This window comes from Halichoerus grypus, chromosome 11, assembly GCF_964656455.1.
Source record: "Halichoerus grypus chromosome 11, mHalGry1.hap1.1, whole genome shotgun sequence".
In the NCBI taxonomy this organism is placed as follows: Eukaryota; Metazoa; Chordata; class Mammalia; order Carnivora; family Phocidae; genus Halichoerus; species Halichoerus grypus.
In genome coordinates this window covers 105,659,254-105,670,279 of record NC_135722.1, presented here as the reverse complement: position 1 = coordinate 105,670,279, position 11,026 = coordinate 105,659,254, and the positions used below count along the sequence as shown (strand labels likewise).

The 11,026-nt window shown below is 36.2% G+C and overlaps 1 protein-coding gene across 1 annotated transcript in view; it reads left to right on the top strand.

Annotated features, from left to right (window-relative positions):
* DDX10 (DEAD-box helicase 10) overlaps window positions 1-11,026 on the top strand; it is a 261,518-nt gene that overhangs the window by 128,793 nt on the left and 121,699 nt on the right. The gene's annotated exons all lie outside the window — the stretch shown is intronic.

Here is an 11,026-nt window from a genome sequence, read left to right as displayed (position 1 = left end):
TACCTTAGAGATACTTGTTAAAAAGCAAGCAGACAAGGGTGTGTTTTTCAGTGAGTAGGAAAGAATCATCAGAAGACTTAGTATGGCTTTTAGTACCCACTTAGATTCTCTCATTAATTTCCCACCAGTTTCCCATTGCCTTTATACCATGGAAATGACAAGTGATCCTACTGAATTTTAGTTAGGACAAATAGAGCAAAGGACAGTTATAAAAAGGGAAATCTAGGGAAGAGAAGTTAACTACAAATGTGATGAAGAGAGAGCTGGGTAATAGAACTGTTTTTGCTGCATATTTGCTAAACTCTTTTTGTATACATTCAAACTGTATGTTTGTTGAAGATCTTCATGTTTTTTGTTAATATTCACTTGTCCTAAAATTTTTCATACTGGTCCTAGTTATATGTAAGCATGTTACTGTGTTCCTGTTTTTCTCCTAGGAAAATTGTCGATCATTTTGCATTAATGGCCTGCAACCAACCTGCTCATTAATTTCCCTGTTGCAAGTGGTTTTTGCTAATACACTAGATATTATGTGTGGAATGATCAACAAAATCAATAAATAAGACATTAAAAAAATCCAGCTGTCTTTCCGGGTTTGTTAAAAAAATCATTATACACTGATACTCTGCCTTTGAAACAGGCTTAGTTCTTGCCCAGAGACCATCAGATCTCACTGTTTGATACTGTAAGTAGATAATTAATTAGCTGCCTTTGTTGATAATAGACTTTTGTCCTTCAAAAGTAAATTTACTAAATCTTCCTTTTTATAGCACCTGAAGGGGGTGGGAGTGTCAGTATTTCATAGATTTTTGATGAAATAGACATGTCAGCTTGTTACTTGCACTGATTTACAAGTACATTTATGTTGTAATAGACAACACTTTGTTGCACTTTTGTTATTTTTAGGTATTACCACCCTTTATCTACTTGTATGTGTTCTTCAGTGACTGTTGACCAAATTAATTGAGGCATGTGTGAAAAGATATAAAATGAAGATTTCTGAAATTGTAATAAAAAGACCATCATAAAAAAATACCATGAACAAATACTTGCTTTGTTTATGAATAGACTTCCCAAGTGGTTCTTAAATTGGTATAAAATTAATGATATGTTTTTAGAAACAGCCAAAACTATATGTACTTTCTTCTTTATTAATATTGAAAATACTTGAGTATGCATAGAATCTAGTATCCTGATAGCAAGGGGGGAAAAAAAACCGAATTATGACATGTTTCTTGCTCAAAACTTCTATTCCTTCTCATATTCAGGGTAAAATCAAACTCCTTAATGTGTTCTGCAAGGCCTTACGTAATCCAGAATCTTCCCGTGTCTCTGGCTTCTTCTCCTACCACTCTCCAGCTTGCTCACTCTTATCTAGTTGCTCTGAATTTTTTTGTTTCTTAAAAACAATCTGCCAAGGAGGGCAGATGGAAGTTGTATTAAGCACTGCATGCTCAGCATGCAATTTACCAGGAAATAAAAGGACAGCATAGAGCATTGAGGGACAGAATGCTTTTTCCTATACATGCTATGCTTTTGAGATTTAAGAATATTAGAGGTCAGGTTTAGTAGTCCTATCTATGGTCCTTCTATGAAAGCAGAAAGGACACTTTTAAAATGCATTCCTTGAAGGATTCTTTTCATTTTAAAGAAAACATTTGCTGTCCATCAGTTCTTGATTTCAGTTTTATGGAGTTTCTTGAGTATTGTTTAGGAAAATTTTGGTTGTCGGAGGAGGTGTTTCTAAGATACTGTGGCTGTGTGTGTTGTCACAGTAAGAGCTCAGGCTAGCCTCCCGGGGAACGTGGAGTTCTCGCCCTAACTTCGCTGTCACTGGCCCTGTGGGTTTGAAATCCTCTTATCCTGTGCGTGTATACATGGTGCTTATGTCTCTGAGTGATCTCGGAAGGTCCTTTCATCCTTCCACGTTCTGTACTTAATCATGCCAGTGTCTTTTATCACCATTATATGGCTTTGTAGACCACCATTTTATAAATGGTGTATTTTTAAGAATATCCAATTTTAAATAATTAGACATCATCCAGGCACATTTTGATGAAACATGGTACAGTGGGCTGGCCTTTGACTCTTCATTTGGTATTTTTTGCTTAACTAACATTCGTATACAATGGAAGGCAGATCTTGGAAATTTTACTGTACATGGAGTTGTACACATGGCTTGGACGGGGCATAGTAGTGATACTTATTATTTCTCTTTTAGTTACAATACATCCCATGCATATCTTGTGATTCACTAATGTCAGTCAGTGTAGAAAAACACCAGACACCGGAACCACGTATAACCAGTAGCAGTGGTTGCTTTGTCTTGGGGGGCTGGGCGGTCTGCATCAGCATCTCATCAGTGTCTTGCAGTAGGGTGTCAAAAATGGCTAACTTAACCAGGTACCAAGCCCAATTGGAGTTTAGTGTATATCTTAGTTCTGTTATTGTAGTTCTTTGTGAAGGGTTTAAATCAGAGAGAGGTTCTGTTTCTGTAATTTAGAGTATAGATGCATGAGTTTGTGTGTAATTTTTTAAATTGGCGGTTTGCTGAATAAGTAGTATTATATGACCTGTGTTTGTTAGACTTTCATGATGAATGAATTTTCAGAAACTCTGCTTTAGATTACACTAACCAGACTGCCAGGTGATTTGTTAATATTGTAGCTGCTGGAGCCAACTGTAGAATTCTTAGTTAAACCTGTAACTAAATATTGTTGAATGTTACTTTGATGCTATTTCATTTTGTTCAAACAAATTCTGAATAAATTAGCTGTTGGTACCTTCTTGCCGAGTCGCTGCTATCACTTGGAAGGAAGGTGATAGAGGCCAAAACCACTCAGGTGCTCCCCCAAGGAGAAGTGTCATTGTCATGCTGCCTTACCTTAGTTGCAGAGCTGCTGTCCCAGGTCTTTTTACTTCGTTCCTTACCACTGGTCCTGCCTCCTTAATTCTGTTAACTGGATGGCCATGTGATACAAGATAGCTTTTGTTTTTAATACTACTGTTTTGTTTTTTTTTTTTGGATGTAGCTTATAATATTTCTAAGTTATAGAAGAATTTCAAAAGTTGTAGGAGACAACAGAAATTGATGTAGCCAATTTGGACCCAAGTTAGAAATGAAATCCATACTGTCATTTTTTGAAGTCTAAAAAGAGAGGAAAAAAGTGTGTATCAGGCCCTGTTTCTCTAAATTGCTTCCAGCTGCCTGCTTCCTAATATAGAAATATTTATTAAAGGTGGCAGGTTAAAAATTGGTTTCCTAAGGCAAAATATGACTGTTTCCATAATTTTGTTAAAGAACAGGAAGCATCTGAAATTTCACGTCTGTGGTAGCTTTTTCCATTTATTTATTTACTTATTTATTCATTCATTCATTTATTATTAATTAATTATTTGGTTTGTTTTTTTGGGGAGGGGTATGGTGTGGAACAAATAATACATATTTCCTGGCTAGCAAAACAAAATAGTAAACAGCTTAGACAATTTCAGTGAACTAAAGATGATTTCCTCACGTAGTGAATGAGAAATAGGAAACTATTCTTTATGTGTTCCAACAGGATAAAGGTGTTCAAAAAGGTAGAAGGAAGCATTTAAGATCATAAGTAAGACAAAGACAGTGATGGATCTGGCTGGCCATGAAACTCAGGGATGAGGCTAGAAGTAAGGAAATAAGCAAAATAAAATACAGGTGGGTGGAAAAACGAAATTGAAATCTTACCTAGACTAATTGGAGGCAATAAAAGATTTGAAGAATTATTAGACTGAAATGCTATAAAGAGGCTTTTTAAAATAGAGGAAAAATTTGTTAATTCTGACATTGTTGAGAAAGGCGAATATATTGAAGGAAAAAAAAACACTGTTGTTTGAGGGTTTGGTGGGGGAACTTTTATGTGAAGAGTAAGAGAAGGAATTGAGGAAAATAGAAACCGTATTGGAGATATATCAGAAACTTATTTTTCTGAAAGCATTCAGTACTTAAGGTGGCAGGTACACACTCTCAGAAGAGTTTATTAGGGTAGGAGCATATTCTGGAAAGTATCCCAGGTTAGGCCTATGGATTCAGAAAGCTAGGAATCCAGAAGGAGGAATCTATTAATCAAAAACTGCGTAGAATGGTTGTGCCTTATGATCCTCCATAAGCAGAAGGAGGGAAGTCCACACAAAGCTGAGATCACTACATATCTATGTAGTTTTTGGTCTGGTGGGACAAAAAAGAGCAATTTTCAGTTGTCTGCTTTCCTGTTTATGTTGACCTGTTAAGATGATTTTTAAAAGAATCATAAATATTTTGTAATAAATATGTTGTCATGTTTCTTAATATATTGTAGTATTCATTAACCATTTTCATCACTCTGTACATTAGAATTGCAGTTCACAGACTACAAAGAAAATAGTAGTGCATGGTCTTATTGACCATACAGAATAGAGAGAGATTAACATTTACTTATGGTCTGTTTCTTAATGTAATCAGAAGGACTAATCTAGCTTTGAAATGTGAAGAACTTTGAAAGGATATGTGGGCTCTCATCTGTATAATTTTGTGTTTGAAATAAACATACATTATCTATAAAATATAAAAAATTGGGAAGGATTTCTAGAATGGGTCTTTAGGCTGTTTTAGGATTATGAAGTGCCGGTACCAAGTAATGAGACAAGGATCCTACACAAATAAGTTCTGTTAACAGCTGTGATTCTCATCAGAAAGGAATTCGGGTTTGGGCCTTGTAATTTGGAATCGCATATTCAGTATCTGACATTTATATTTGGATGTGAAAACAGTTGTTTTAAAAACCATTACAAATAGTGTATCAGAAAGTAGAATCTGAATAAAATCTTTCTTAATGGGCCATGAACTGGAAAGTTGAAAAAAGGTATAAGTTTCTCAGAATATCAATTTTCAAACATTCTTTCAAAATTGATAGAAACGTAAAAGGCACATACTGAGTCAAATTATGATGCTGTAACCTAAGACAGTTTGAACAAAAATCAACTAAGCATTGTGGAGTGGGGACAACAAAGTCAAGTGCCCTTTGATTTAAATTGTGCACCCTTGAACAAATTGCTGAATTTATCTAAGCTTTGGTTTTCTAATTAAAAAAATTATCAGGGACCAGATTTGACTTGTAGTTGTTATGAGCAGTAAATGAAGTAATGCTTTATTCCACTGAGAATTTATTCACTAATTCTTCTTTCAAGAAATACATACTGAATGTTTCCTGTGTGCCAGCCTCTCTGTGATGCCCTGAGGACACGAGTTTTAATACAAATGGTCTTAACCCTTGTGGAGATTACAATCTGTTAGGAAAAAGAAAACAGGAACACAAAGGACGACTATGTGGCTTACTGTAATGGGGGCAAGAGTGCATACAAAGTCCATTAACAGGCCGCTCTAATACAGTCCACTGCAGAGGTGGTGATTACTGGGACTTGGGGAGAGGGGCACTAGCTCTTGTTGTTCTCTCCAACTCTTTCATTTCCTATTTTTATCAATATGGCCAAATTTATGCATATTTCCAAGGTTTATTGTAGCTTGCCTTCTATTAAACTTTAAACAATAAGATTGGTAAATGGGAACATTTTGGAAAAAAAAATACTGTGAGATTGATTAGACCATTTTATAAGATTATTTCCATAATTTATAATTTATAAGCACTCCTGTTTCTAAAAGATCCTTTTAGTTGATCTGCATTTAGAGGTCTCTTGTCTCCTTCCTGTCCCTTGCATGGCCCACCCTGGTCCCCCTGCTGCAGCCGCTGTGTAATTCTAGGACTGCTGCTTTGTCTTACCTGTACATTTGTGGAGGAGCTCTGAAAAGAGAAACTGTTGCTGTAACATCATTTTATCTATTTTTATTTATTTTTTAAAGATTTTATTTTAGAGCGAGAGAGAGCACACAAGCAGGGGGAGGAGCAGAGGAAGAGGGAGAGGGAGACAGTCTCCAGCAGACTTCCCGCTGAGTGTAGAGCCCGATGCAGGGCTGGATCCCACGACCCTGAGATCATGACCTGAGACGAAATCAAGGGTGGGATGCTCAACTGGCCGAGCCGCCCACACGCCCCTGTAACAACATTTTAAACAGAAGTCCAGTTGTATTCTAGGTGGCTCTTTATTTTTAATCGTAGTAAAATACGTCTAATGTAAAACGAACTACCACCTGAACCTTTGAGTATAGAGTTCAGCACTGTTAAGCACATTGTAGTTGTAGTTGTACAAGATTTCACAAACGTACTTTTTCTACTTACTGGTGGTGGTGTTTTTATTTCTTTTTTCTCTCTAGCTTTATTGAGGAATAATTGATAAGTATGATTGTATGTAAAGTATACAATGTGATTTTGTTTGTATGGACAGTGTGAAATGACTACCGAGATTGAGTTAATGCATCCATCACTTCACAGTTAACTTTTTTCTGTCTGTGATGAGGTTGCTTAAGGTGTATTCTCAGCAAATTTCAAGTTACAATACAGTTTTTTTAGCTGTAGTCACCGTGCTGTACATGAGATCCTCAGTATATTCATCTTATAACTGAAAGTTTATACCCTTTCACCTACATCTCACAATTTCTCCCTCTTCCCAGCCCCTGGCAACTACCACTCTATGTTTCTTTGAAATTAGCCCCCACTTTTTTCTCTTTAAATATTCCACATATAAGTGATACCATACAGTGTAGGTCTCTGACTTACTCCACTTAACATAATGCCCTCCAGGTTCATCCTAGTGTCACCAAATGGCAGGTTTCCATTCTTTCTCACGGCTCAGTAATATGCCATGGTATTTGTATACCATGTTTTCTTCATCAATTTATCCTTTGACAGATACTTAAGATGGTTTTTCATGTCTTGACTATTGTGAGTAATGCTGCAGTGAACATGGAAATGCAGATATCCCTTTTAGAAACTGCTTTTGTTTCCTTCGGATTTATACACAGGAGTGAGTGGTATTGTTGGATCATATAATATATGATATATATATAATATATATCATATAATATATGATAATATAATTTTTTGAGGAACTTCCATTCTGTTCTCCCCTGTTGCTGCACCAGTTCACATTCCCACCAACAGCGCACGAGGGTTCCCTGTTCTCCACACCCTCGCCAACACTTGCTACCTTTGGTCTTCTTGATGATAACTCTCCTAATAAGTGTGAAGTGCTGTCTCATTGTGGTTTTGATTTATTTCCCTCTCCTAGAAGAAAACATAGGGAAAAAGCTCCTTGACATTGGTCTCGGCAGTGGTCTTTTAGATAAGACCCCATAAGCACGGGCAGCAAAAGCTGAAATAAACAAAGGGACTATATCAGACCGAAATGCTTCTGTACAGCAAAGGAAACAAAAAGGCAGCCTGTGGAATGGGAGAAAATATTAGCAAAGCATATATTGAATAAGAGCTCTCTGAGATATAGATAAGGAACTCCAAAGGAAAAAACCCAAATGATCCAATTAAAAAATAGACAAAGGACCTGAATAGACTCTTTTCCAAAGAAGACATACAAATAAATGGCCAATAGGTACATGAAAATGTGCTCAACATCACTAATCATCAAGGAAGTTTATTTCTTTTTTTTTTTTTTTTTTTACATTGGATTAAGTTTTATAGGAAAAGAGAACTAAAATGAGTTCCATAAGGGAAACAACTATGAAAAATTCCTGACTTCTGGAAGAGCTTGTTCATGTGTTTTTTTTTTTTTTTTTTGCTAGCCCAACAAAAACGTTTATTTTTCAGTAAATGCAATTCCTTTTTTTTTTTTTTTGATGTAGTGTTCCATGATTCATTGTTTGCATATAACACCCAGTGCTCCATTCAGTACGTGCCCTCTTTAATACCCATCACCAGGCTAACCCATCCCCCACCCCCCTCCCCTCTAGAACCCTCAGTTTGTTTCTCGGAGTCCATAGTCTCTCATGGTTCATCTCCCCCACCGATTTCCCCCCCTTTGTTTCTCCCTTCCCACTATCATCTTCTTTTTTTTTTAACATATAATGTATTATTTGTTTCAGACGTACAGGTCTGTGATTCAACAGTCTTACACAATTCACAGTGCTCACCATAGCACATACCCTCCCCAGTGTCTATCACCCAGGCATCCCATCCCTCCCACCCCCTTCCACTCCAGCAACCCTCAGTTTGTTTCCTGAGATTAAGAATTCCTCATATCAGTGAGGTCATATGATACATGTCTTTCTCTGATTGACTTACTTCACTCAGCATAATACCCTCCAGTTCCATCCAAGTCGTTGCAAATGGCAAGATTTCATTCCTTTTGATGGCTGCATAATATTCCTTGTATATATACCACATCTTCTTTATCCATTCATCTGTCGATGGAAGTTTATTTCTTAAGAAAAGATTTTGTAGGTGGCTTTCAAATAAAATGTCAAATAGTGCATCCTTCATTAATACTGTGAATTATAGTTCAGTAACTTTAAGACGGTGAAGGAATTATGCTGATATAGCAGGGAGAGAGTCTCAAGCAGACTCCTGCTGAGCATGGAGCCCATCATGGGGCTGGATCTCAGGACCCTGAGATCATGACCTGAGCCAAAACCAAGAGGCAGGTTTCCGGCTGAGCCCCCCAGCACCCCAGTCTCCTTCACTTTTAGATACCATTTCTGTTATAAACCATTAATTATTCCATGATGTGTGTGGGAGCTACTTTAAGGAAACATAAACATCTGATTTCTTTAGAGTATCTTTTCTTTTAATTCTGACTTTCATCTCCTTATGGTTTTGTTTTTCCTTTTTTTGCAATGATACTTTTATTGTACCCTCTGGGATGTATAGTAGTAATGCTTTTATTAAAGTGGGTTTTTTTTTTTTCATTGATTATATTTTGAATCTTCTTGTAGCTGGTGTTAAAAGTAACACAGACCTTCTGCTAGGAACACTGCTTTTAGCAACTGTTCTTGTTCTTTTATCTTCCAAGTTATTTGTGGCAACCTTCTACAGCTATCACAAGACCTTGAAAATAACTTGATGCTTTATCACTTTTGTATTTTACGATATTTTCCTTTTAGCATTTGATTCTGAAGTCTAGCATACATGTGCAGGAATTGCAAATGGAAATGAAAATTGCATTTTGATGTTTTACATCTTGCATCTTGTCAGGAAATCTTTCATTAAACTCTGTGGTGGCTGCAAATTTCATTCTTATACCAATAATACAAAGTCTTGTAGTCAAAATATAACTTTTGCCTAACAATAAGATACTTGATATTTTTCATGATTTAATGAATAGAAATTTAAAGTATTAATGAGCACTTCTCTCCTTATCCAAGAGCCAGTGTTGAAACTCTTAGGAAAAGTGAAATCTGCATTTTAAGAAGTTAAATTCATTTTTGAAAAGTCTTTTAGTTGGAAAAGTATTGTTAAATGTGGTATTAAAAAAATCCAGAAATTTTCATTATTTTTAAAAATTGATTACATAAAGATTAAAAGTATATGTTTAGCAAAAAACAAAACAAAGCGAAACAACAAATATTACCCTGTATGGCAAAAGTCTGAACATAAATGATACAGTGGGAGAAAATATTGACACATTTTTAACAAATGAAAAGATTTCACAAATTAATAAAATGCCAGGAATTCATTAAAAATACTGGTAATGAATATACATGGTGCATGGGGGAAAAATGCCTTTGAAAAGATGTTCTGCTATGCTTAAAACAATATAAATGAAATTAAAATTCCCTGAGATGTTATTTTTTCACCTGACAAAAACATAAAGCCTAATAATCTATTTTTTTTAATAGATGTGAAGAATGAGTTACTCTCAAATTTTTGTTGGGAATATTACATTTTGTATAACTTCTCAGAAGGGTTATTTGGAAATATCTTTTGAAATATAAATGCACATAGTTTTTGACTGAGTGCTTTAAGTTTTAGAAATTTACCCTAGGTGAATAGATGCACATTTGTATGAAGCTATGCATACAAGGCTCTTGATTGCAGGGACAGCTCTTTTAGTGTCCTGGTCTTCTTCATATGTATTTGAATGTGGGCAGAATGTCTCTGGAAAGGATATAGAAAAAGCTATTAACACTGTTTCTTGGGAGGTAAACATGGGGCTGAAGAAGACATGAATGGCAACTTTTTAATATGAATAAGACATGAATTCATAGGAAGTGAATATCCTTTACAAAATAAATGAGCATGTGTCACCTGCTAAAGTTAATATTTAAAAGAATGACATTGAACTAAGCTAAGCCTCTCTTATAAACCATATGTGAAATCCACCATCAGTGGACACCCAGAAGGTACCAGCAATGCCACCGTGTTTGGGTGTTTGCCCCTCAGTTCAAACATTTGTCCCTCAAAAGGAAATTTTCCTTAACTTCCTCTCCCCAGCCTAGACTGGCTAGGGCAGGTACCCTATTACATAGAATTCATTCATCTTGTATATTTTTTCTGAGCACTTAATACATTTGTGATTAAATACTTAATATTTTCCACTGGTTTAATGTCTTTTTTCTGCTGATAGAGTTCGGCTCAGGGAGGCTTGGGAGTCCACCCGTCTCTTTCACTGCTGGGGTCTCAGTATGCACTGCGGTGTCTTGTACGTGGATGACACTCTTGTGCATATTTGACTGAAGAAAACTCTCCAGTACTGGAGTAAAGCCACAGCCTATCAGTAAAATAAGATAAACATGTGTCTTACCCATGTTGCAATTTCTGTTCTTCCTTTCTGTTGGTTCCCTCAGACAAGCAAACTTTTTTGTAGGGGGAGATCACGGCTCTCTTTTAGAATCCATGATAAACCGTAAAGATGCAAAGATGCAAATACCCCCACGTTTTGTGACGTAGTTTCAGTGGTTTCATGGGTTTCCCTGAAGCTCTTGATGTGGAGCTTTAGTGGAACCTGCATCATCCCGAGGTTCCACTCTGTAGGGTTGGTTTTCTGACTGACCTTTTTTCTGTTCTGACAGTATTTGGTATTTCTGCTTTGTGACTTTTTCTCTCGTTCCTGGGACCAGGCATTTGTATTTTATTATGAAAAATTTCTAACATAAAAGTTGAAGAGAGTG